Genomic DNA, 10,136 nt, shown 5'->3' on the forward strand with positions numbered 1-10,136 from the left:
ATGATTATTTTCTCCAAGAAACCATAGTGTCAAAGCCTCATCCTGCAGAAGCAGATCCCGACCAGGGCAAAGCTGTGCACGCACATTTGAAAAGGTGTTTAACAGAGCCTAGGCGTGCCCACATTCTGCAAGCAAATCCCTGTGCAAGCCTGCCACGAGACAGGCTGTGCTCCTTTAGTCAGCCAGGCAGCACAAACACCACCCTGACTCCAAATCACGAGGCCTATGGGAAGATGAGAGCCAAGGTCAGGGCTCTGCTCGGTGTGACAAACAAGCACCTGCTCGCTGTCCTGCCAGGACTCACACGCTATCCCAGCTGCGCTGCCGCCCAGCCCTGCTCCCAGCTGGGCAGCACCCCACAATTCACATGGAAGGGCTCACTCGCAGCTAAGTAAACATCAGTGACTATCTCACCAGCTCACTGAACAGCTCTGGCACTGACACAAATAGCCTTTGTTGTATCATCAAAAGCCATCCACCTAGCCATCGGCAGCCATAAACAGATACTGTGACCATTCCCTATCCTTGCACCTTATTCACTGGCCAGAAACGCCCGAGGTTCTCACAGCACACGGTCTGGCACTTCATCTCCACAGCCTCGCCGGGCACTGCTGTCTCCTGAGCTGCTCTCTGCTGTGAGTCCAGTTAAACATCCATGAAAGCCAAGGAAGCCAAGCTTTGTGCTGAGCCCTGCATGAGATCTCAGGGCTAGTATACCCCCTTGTCGCTTCCATTTTGGGAATTCTGGGAATTCATCATCATTTTGGGAATTGTTTCCACCATCAGAATTTCAGGAGGATAAAACTTCGAGTTAAAGCAAATTCTCTGAAAAGAAAAGCCTTGGCAACCACCACTAAAAAACAAAACAAAAAAAAAAACCAAACCAGCTCTGGAAAAGAAACTCTCCCAGAAACACTTTCCAAAGATTTTGAGATGCAGTATCTAAAACACACATTCATATCAAGCCATAAACTTTGTGGGACACAAAGTCCTTCTTAGTTATCATTACAGCAGCACATCAGTTGCTACAATACAGGAGGTGTAAACCTCCTCCTCCAAGCACCTTCTTGTTTACTGTTGCAGGATGCAATACGCTAATTGACCTTATCAAGCCCACACAGACAATAAAACCTCGATAACCGTGTCTGCTTTGTCACCTTTCCAACGGGAAGGCTGGAGCCCCGTTTCCGTGGCATTGGACTGATCCAGAGCACAGCCAAGTACTGCCATACACACAGCAAGGAACAATCATTGTTATCATCTCCTGGCCCTCCTGATCGGCCAAGAACTCCAGAGTCTCAATGACCCTTTCAGATGTATCCCAATTACTCAACTAAGACAGACCCATATATTTCATCTCCACTTTTTATCATCTGAGTGTCACAATCCTCCTTGTCCAGGATGGCAGTGAGCCAGGCGTGTGAGGCTGGTGATATTTCCCAGGAAACACAGGGATACTCAGAGATGGTACACTGCACCTAGGCAGAGCTGGAGAAACAGACTACTTGCTTTTCCTGTCCTGCCATGGACACCTCCCCTTCCCACCTTCCCTTCTGATACCTTTACACTCAATGTATTCCCCACAAGGATGTGAACCTTAAAAAGTGTGAATGCAAGTCAACAAAAGATGGCATCAAAGAAAATAAGAGTTTTCTTCTGAAGGATTACAGCAGAGCTATACAGATAAAGTCACTCCTGACAATTGCAATACTAAATCCTTTTAGAACGTCCACAAAACAGCCCAGGGACCGAGTGCAAGCAGCTCAGCTGTGGATGGTGCAGTGAAGTGCCAACCCCACTGAACTGCCAGCAGAATGCCAGAGATTGGAGGGGAAGGACCATCTGGGATGAATGGCAGGAGCCACCCTGCACCTCCCAAGGGTGGATGGAATGGTGCCACCAGGGTGCCTCCATTGAACAAGACTCTGAGCAACTATGGCAGTCTTCCAAAGCAACACTAAGATTTATAAGGGAAAACACTGAAATCCAATCCTTTCCTTCAAGTTTTCTGCCTTTTTCTGGTCCTTTTCCAACCAGAGAAGCCTCCTTTCCAGCTTCCTGCCCCGTGTGTCTGTGCACCATGCACGGGACTCTGACAGGCCAACACCAGGCACACCTGGAGAATCAAGGAGAAGACTCACTGCGGATGCTCTTCTTTATAAATATGGGAATGTGCTTGCAAATCAAAGATTTAAAGTGTAATACCAAAGGTAAATCGATCAGATGTTATCAACTGCACTGGCACACACTTCACTCAGAAGGATCCTTGCTCATGCACAAAGATATGGAAGACGGCACTACAAAAAAGGAAAAAAAATACTCCACAAAACAGAAATGCTACATGGAAAATACAGGAGTTATTCCCAGTTGTGCTTTTGGAATCACTCCACACACAAACCTAAAAATGTAGCATAACGACCTGCCACTGTTTCCTTCCTACAAATCCAGGGCTGTTGGATTTATCCCAGCGGCTGCAGAAAGAACAGGAGGATGACACAAGCACAGGAAAGAAGCTGGCATCTGGAAAAGCCAATAAGGAATGCTTCCAGTCACAACAAAACATGGGACACAGGTTACTCAGCTGGGATCACTGGAGTCTGAAAGCCACTTTTTACAATCCACTGTCATGTGAGTCTGATATGTACAGCTCTGTCCTTGGACATACCCATGTGCCAGTCAGTATTCTGTTTACATTTCCTCTTCTCTTGTTTACATTTATAAGAATTTGTCATTTAATCAGCTGCCTCAACTGCATGTCACTGTGTGACAGATTTTAACAACCAGAGCTTGTAAATACTACTTAAGAGCAATGAGCAGTACTTATTGAATCCAGGGTGAAAACAAAACGCTGATTTCCATTAGGAAAGCAATTCAAGTATTCTTTACACATATAAAAACAGGTGCATCTCTTCAAAGACCAAACAGTCCCAGGAAAACGCTGGCAGATGGTAAAGTCAAAATTAGACCAAAAGAAGGCAGAGAGAAAGAAATGATGAAACTGCAAAACTGATGTGCAGGCTGCAGTGAACCTTTCCCAGCAAAGCTGGGGCAGGATGAGGCAAGGGAAGGAAGGCATTCCTCACAGACAGAATCACTGATCACATCACTGCCATCACAAGACTGGCAGCCAAACCTGGCTGGGTGCAGAAAACCATCTGGACCTATTTTCAGGGAGCTGCTCTCTGCCACTTGGATCACTCCTGCCACTAATGAAGCTTTGGGGTTTCCAGGCATTTCCCACCTTGCAGCTGTGGTTGATATTCCTTTCCTATGCTCACTGGGTTTTGAAAGCAGAACTGCTTTTTCTGTATTCTCTAGCGAAGCAGGCTCTGCACCATTAGTTGGCTTTATGGGCAAGCAGAAAAAAAGTCAAAAAAAACAAAAAAAAACCCAAAAAAAAACCCAAATAACTTAAATGCTGAGAGTAAAGATCCGGAGATGCGGAGAAAGGAAAGGACCCTCAAACAGATCACAAAAGTTCATGACTCCTGAACATGAAGCTGATACTTACTTCACCAACACCCACACAACCTTGAAGGAAAAGGAAAGCTGGAGGAATGCTCTGAAGAGTCACAGCTTAGGGGAGAATGTGCAGCACATCTTACAAACGAAAAGCATGGCAAGGGATTGCCTTAACCACAGGCTCAAAAGTATACCTTGGCCAGTCTGCAGTACTCCCAAGGAAACTCAGGCCAAGAAAGGAGCTTACCTAAGCACAGCTGGGTCACCTTGACTGACGCATAAAGAAAGTTCTTTTCCCTTCCACAGGGAATACGGTCTCCTCACCACAAAGCTAAAACCAAAGCTGACAAAAACCAGAGGTGAGCAATACCTCTGGTGCGGTCAGTTGTCAGCAGAAACGCAGAGATTTCTCTTAAGAGATTAACATGGATTTGTGTGGGATTCTTTCAACAGCCAGTGTCGAAACCAAGTTGTTAATGAACAGGCAACCATTCACAGTTCCTTGTCCTGGACTGACGAACCCGTTCATGGAGTCGCCTATCAAGGATGCCCTGCCTATAGAATAAAGTTTAAAACTCATGTCCTAATCTTGGCTGATCAGGACATCTTCAAAACATCTGCAAGTTTTGGTGCACTGCCCAGGAATCATAATTACTACTGAGGAGGAGAAATGCAGATTTATTAAGACAAGGCAATACCTGGAAAATTAAGAATCTTAGGGAAGACATGCCACTGCTTACAGCAGTTCACAACTTGATGAGAGTCAGCACTGTGGAATGGTGAACTCCAGACGTATTTTTAATGATGTTTTTGGTTACACTCCATTTGAAGGATCAGCTGTCAACACCGATCATTTCCTTTTGTATAATTCATAAAGTGGTTAATTTCAGAAGCACAAGTATTATGGGTTTGAGTAATTGAGTGCTGAAGCACAGTAGGTGCTCCATCCCCACATCTGGTGTCTGGAGATGCTCTGCCTGCTCGGAGCAGCATGCTGTGTGCAGGAATGTGCTTCCATCAGGGGCAGGAGCCCTCCCGGCCAGCCCGGGGCCATTCAGGAACACAGAGCTCCCGTGTGCTGCCAGCACCACGGCTCCCTGCAGGTCCTGGCAACCTGGGGAGAGCCTGACCCGTGCCAGGCTGCAGTGCTCGGGGCTGCTACCATCCATGTGTCCATCCATGCCACACTGCCAGAGCATCCTCAGCCTGGGATTGCACAGTGCCCTCTACACATCCAGATACTGGGACTGCACAGATCAGTGCCCTTACACATTCAGATACTGGGACTGCACAGATCAGTGCCATATACACATCCAGAAACTGGGACTGCACAGATCAGTGCCATATACACATCCAGAAACTGGGACTGCACAGATCAGTGCCCCTAGATGCTTAGATGAAAACCAAGGTGCAAAGCAGAAATTCTCCCTGCTGCTGGCTGGGAATGACACCAGCAGACATGCTCTGTGGCTGTCTCGGGCTACAAACAGCCTGTGGGACGGCAGGCAGGCTTTCCACACAGAGCCAGAGCAACCAGGAACTCAGCTCCCTTGGAAAGTACCTGCGTGCCTCCAGCCCAGTCCGTGGGCTGCGCTGTTTACAGTGCCCCTCCTGCCAGACACCTGGTGTCTGCACACACGCCGCTGACCAAGGCCACCTCAGCACGTGGCCACAGCCTCCCCGCTGCCTGTAGCCCCTGAGAGCCCTTGTCCTGGGCACGGGAGCAGCGCTGGCACTCCGCCCGTGCCCAGCTCAGCCTCCCCAGCGCCGGTGCCAACAGAAACCAGCGCACAGAGCCCTGGCCCATGTGCTGCCTCCATCAAAGGTGAATTCCACTTGTATTCCCACAGAAATCGCCTCCTCCAGTGAGGCTGGCAGAGTGCCGAGTTTCACAGCTCCACAACACCGAGTTAAGCAGCCAAGTGCCCGGACACACTCTGCAGGTACCAGTGCCCCTCTCAGCCACAGCATCTGCCTCCTCCCTGCACAGCCCTGGCAGCACGCTCCTCTTTTGGAGCCTCCCTCCTGGGCACCCCTTCCTGGCTAGCCCAGCAACGAGCCATTGGTTTCCCTTGTTATTTCGTTCATGCTGTTAAACCTGCTCACGTCCTGAGAGACTGAGAGTCTAAAACCATTGATTTCTGACCAAACCAATGTTGGTAAAAAGCAAACAGCCACTAAAACAGCAGCTCTCCAGCCCAGAGCCCCTTTGGTAAGGCAAGAGCCTGGCATCAAGGCACCTGCAGCCCCTTGCCGCCCTCTGGAGATGCCAGCCCTCTTCCAAGCACCTGCTGCCCAACAGCCCTGGTGGGAGCTCTGCCTGGGCCCAGGCCATGGGTACTGGCATGCTGCTGGGCCTTGTACCTGTCGACCTTTCCTCCTGAACCTCTGACCTGCCCCATCCCCACCACAGGGTTATTGCTGACCCCAGTTGGTGCCACCTCAGCTCCGGCTCCCAGCCTTGGCAGAGGTGCTCCCGACTCCTGCTGCTCCCTGACACCTATGGGAAATCATAGAGGGGAATTTCCTACACTTGGAAGTAACCCAATGTTACAGATCCATTAATTCACCCAACATGAAAAGCGATACCTGTGGCTGGACAGGAAGGTTGAAGCTGAGCCCTTCAAGGCTCACATCCATCTCTGTGCCCTTCCCACAGCTCCTGCACCACCACGGCAGGCTGCATGGCTGCAGGCTCCCTCAGGATAATTACCCCAAAACAGCTTCATTTCACTCGAGACTGTGGATTGGAATGGGATCTGTGTATTTTGTTGTGCTCTTTTCCTATTTCTGGTATAAGCTCCCTATGCTCAGTGTATAAACACAGCACAGTTTGTGAATTTCTTAAACAAGCAAGTTGTGTCATTCCCACAACAAAAATCATGGGTTTGGTACCACCTTCTTCCCCCAGCAGCACTTTATGTGGTTGGTTGAGAGCAAAGGTTTCAAAACTGAAAACCTTCCAGTACTAAAAGGTAAACTCTAAACTTCCATTTGCGCCTATGAATGCAACAACTTCAAGCTGTCAGAAGTAAGCCAAGGGTCAAAGCAGGCAGCAGCAGGGACTGCATACTCAGGTGAGTGTGCTGAGACACAGGACTCATGGGCACCTTGATTCCCAGCTCAGAGAAGCTTTCCCTGAGCACAGAGACCCGTCAGCCAGCACGCAGCAGGTTGTCTCTCCCCTCTTGATATACTGCCAAATGGGGAATTCCAGGGGCTGGGAGAGAGGGGTGGAACAGTGGGGCACTGGTGTCCCCTCAGCACAGCAGCCCTGCCCCAAGAATAGTTCCTGGCCTCTCCAGGCTCCTAAGGAGTAATGGGGGCAGCCCACACTCCCTTATTTTCTGGCCGATAGCTGCCATCTTGCTGGAAATTAATTTGCTGCCTCACTCCCCCTCAGCCAAGAATCCAGCATAAGCATCTTCCAAACCTGCAGTTTTCACTTTTTTCACTTAAAGAATGTAGTCTTTGATGAAATACTACATTGTGTAAACAAAAGCCTTATCCCTAGCTATTAAATAGCAAAGCCAAGTCCAAAGTCCCCAGACAGGCCTGCAGGATGCTCAGAGCCATTAACCCCTCTGTCAGAGTGCCCTGACCTCCAGATGGATCGGGGATTTTCTGCAGGTGTTTCTCCAGAGATTCTGGCAGCACCAACAGTCTGTTCCCACCTGCAGCAGGGGAGGTGCTGCCCATCCCAGGATCAGGGATAACAAAAGGTGCTTCCAGTCTTGGAAGAGGCAGGTCTCTTATCTGGGTGCTGCCCACCTGCTGAAGACAGTGGTGCTGACCACAGCTACTCTCACAAGCCTCCTCTTAAGGTCGTTTAGAGGCAAACTCTGGCTGCAGCCCCCAGCACAATCCTTCTGAAATGTGTATAAAAGGGATTATGCAGGAAACCTGAAAGAGCCCTCAGAAACTGAACATTAAGGCCCCAAATCCTCCTCCAAACACGAATACTGCAGGACGTGTAAGAGAAATCCTGGATTCTCCCTCTGGAGAAAGAATTGCTGAAAAGTATGTCAACTGCATTTCTGACTGAGGAAATGCTGACGTTCACACTGGTCCAGAGCACAAGCTCTGCTCAAAACATGGAACCTAGAACTCCAGACTGCGCAGATAACAGGATAAGGGGACCACACCCTCAAAGAACATAAATCAGCAAAGGTTCTAGGCAGCAGCTTCCAGTTCCACATTGATTTGCAGGCACAACGTGAGCTACAAAACCGTGCCTGCATCCCTCTTCTGCTGGGCGGACCCCACAGGCAGTGAGGCACAGCTCTGAGAACACGTTTACCATCTTCCCCTCCCCTTCTCACATGAGCATCTGACTGGGCAGAAGGCAGTCATTTTGAGACTCCTTCCATAATATCTGTGTGCAGGAGGTGCAGTTCCATATTTTGGCAATATGTCCTGCCTAGTACAAATGTCTGGTCTGCACGAGAACAATGTAGAAAAAAGAAGTTTGGCTCTGAAATCAGACTTCAGCTCAGCAGTAGTCAGACCACGTAAGCCCCAAAAGCCTCCACAGCCAAAACCAGGGAAATCTGGTTTTTGTGTCTGCTCAGACTTCTAAATTAAAAAATGTATTTGCAGAGCAGCCATGGTAGAGCTACACAAGAAGTGCTTTTTGCTACAGTTTCAAGCAGCAACACTGACTCCAGAAGAGGGGAAAATAGGTTAAAAGAGAGAGAGACCTGTAATCAAAACCTTAGGAATTATATGGAAAACAGATTTCTGAGGTAACACATTTCATACCATTCTGTGCAGCTGAGAATGAGTTTCAAGGAAGATGTTTTCCTCTAGCTAGCGACCACAGGGAAATACCAGCAACCCAACTCTAACAGTTCACAGCTCAAGCTTGTGCACTTGCTATTAGCCACATCCATCTTCAAATATCAATTAAATACCGTTCTCATTTTGCAAGGAATCATTTAGTCACCCAGGCAGCAAGCAGAAACTGGCAGCTACACCGTACACCTGCTATTGTGCATTACAATGAAATGAAGGTATTTGGGGAATCTGGCACGCCAGGCGGTGGCTGTACTGCGAACACGCGGAGGAGCGCCGCTCCTGCCGCTGGGAAATGGCGCTGCACAAAGAGCCCTGGTGTCCGGCGGCTGGCCTTGCACCGGGAGCGCGCAGACACAGCCCTGTGACACCTGCTCAGGTGGCACGGGCGCAGCGGGAAGGGCCAGCAGCGGCCCCGCACAGGCGCTGACCTCCTGGGGGAAGTGCACGGCACTGTTTGTTCAGGTGCAGCAACACCAACCTCTGTGGGCTGCTCCGCGGTGATAAAACCAAGAGGATTCCAAAGAATGCGGTCCCTCTGTGACTTCCCCAGCCTCACTGTAAGCACACAGTGTTTGCAATATCTTGTGATGGCCAGAAGCAAAATTATTGTCATTTGGGGCCTCCGAGTGCAGAACTTGAGCAGCCTTTCAAATTGGGAAAGTTTTGCATTGCTGCAGAGTCTAACTGGGACATGGGGAATAACACAGGGACCTGGTGGAGATAAGCTTTTGCTCCCCCAGGCATCATTTCAGCTGTCCTGACCTTTTCATTAAAAAATAAACAGGACAAGCCTGCAATAAAAGGCAATTTATGTGCTGTAGCTGCACCATGAAAGCCTAGGGAGCTGGAGGGATCCCAGCACAGTCAGTGACCTGAGCCTGTGTTATCAATTACTGGTTTTGTTCAAGAGGAGAGAATTTATGCTCAGTGTGAAACACCACCAGCAGAGGTGGAAGCTAGAACTCTGTAATTTATGGAAATGCTTTGCTCACCACATACAGCAAAGCAGGGCAGACACCTCAGCACCAACAATACCCAAGACCAGAAAACATGTCCAAAGGTGGGCTTCACCAGATATACACACCTGGGGCTACTGGTGGGCAATGGATCCCAGTTGCAGCCCTGGCACGGCCAGCTGGCTGCAGCTCACTGCAGGTTAGCAGGTCACTGTAACCTCAGCCACGGGCCAATGCCAGCCTCCTGCCAGGGCCTCAAAAGAAAACAGCTGAAGGACCTGTGGTTTCCCATCACAACACTGGCTGTTCCATATGGGAGCCATAACTGGATGGTCCCAGCAATTCCCAGGGAAACTGATATAATAATCTGCAGCAGTTTCTCTCTAAATCCATCAGAGACAGACGCTGGGTGCAGGTAAGCTGCTGTGCTACACCTGGTCCGTTTCAGGGACAGAGAGGGACACCGTGAACTCAGGCCTAGACTGTGATCAAGCTGCCATCCTGAAGAAAAAATGTAAAAGAAGAACTGCTCTTGAAGCTATGTAAAAATACTCCTAGAAGACATTTTCCTGCTTGTCTGCATGAATCTACCTTTTGCCTGTCAGCAACAGCTCTGTTGCATTTGTGAATAACGCTGGAATTCAGGCAGAGTTTTACATCCTGATGAGCAGGAACACTGCAGAGGCATGGGACACAGCAGAACACCAGGATCCTCGTGCTGAGATCGAGTGTGAAGAAAAGCTGTCGGATGTTACCTTGTCAAAGCAAAGCTGGAAGCTTTTAGGAAAACTTGAGCCTTTTCCTGCCTCATTTTCTTGCTGGCTGTCAGAGGTAAGGGCACTGGAAGAAAAGCGCAGAGGATCCCTGAGCTGTATGGAATGGCAAGGAATCCATGTTTCTCTTTCACCAGAAAGTTTTCTA

Source organism: Oenanthe melanoleuca, chromosome 4 (assembly GCF_029582105.1).
Source record: "Oenanthe melanoleuca isolate GR-GAL-2019-014 chromosome 4, OMel1.0, whole genome shotgun sequence".
NCBI lineage: Eukaryota > Metazoa > Chordata > Aves > Passeriformes > Muscicapidae > Oenanthe > Oenanthe melanoleuca.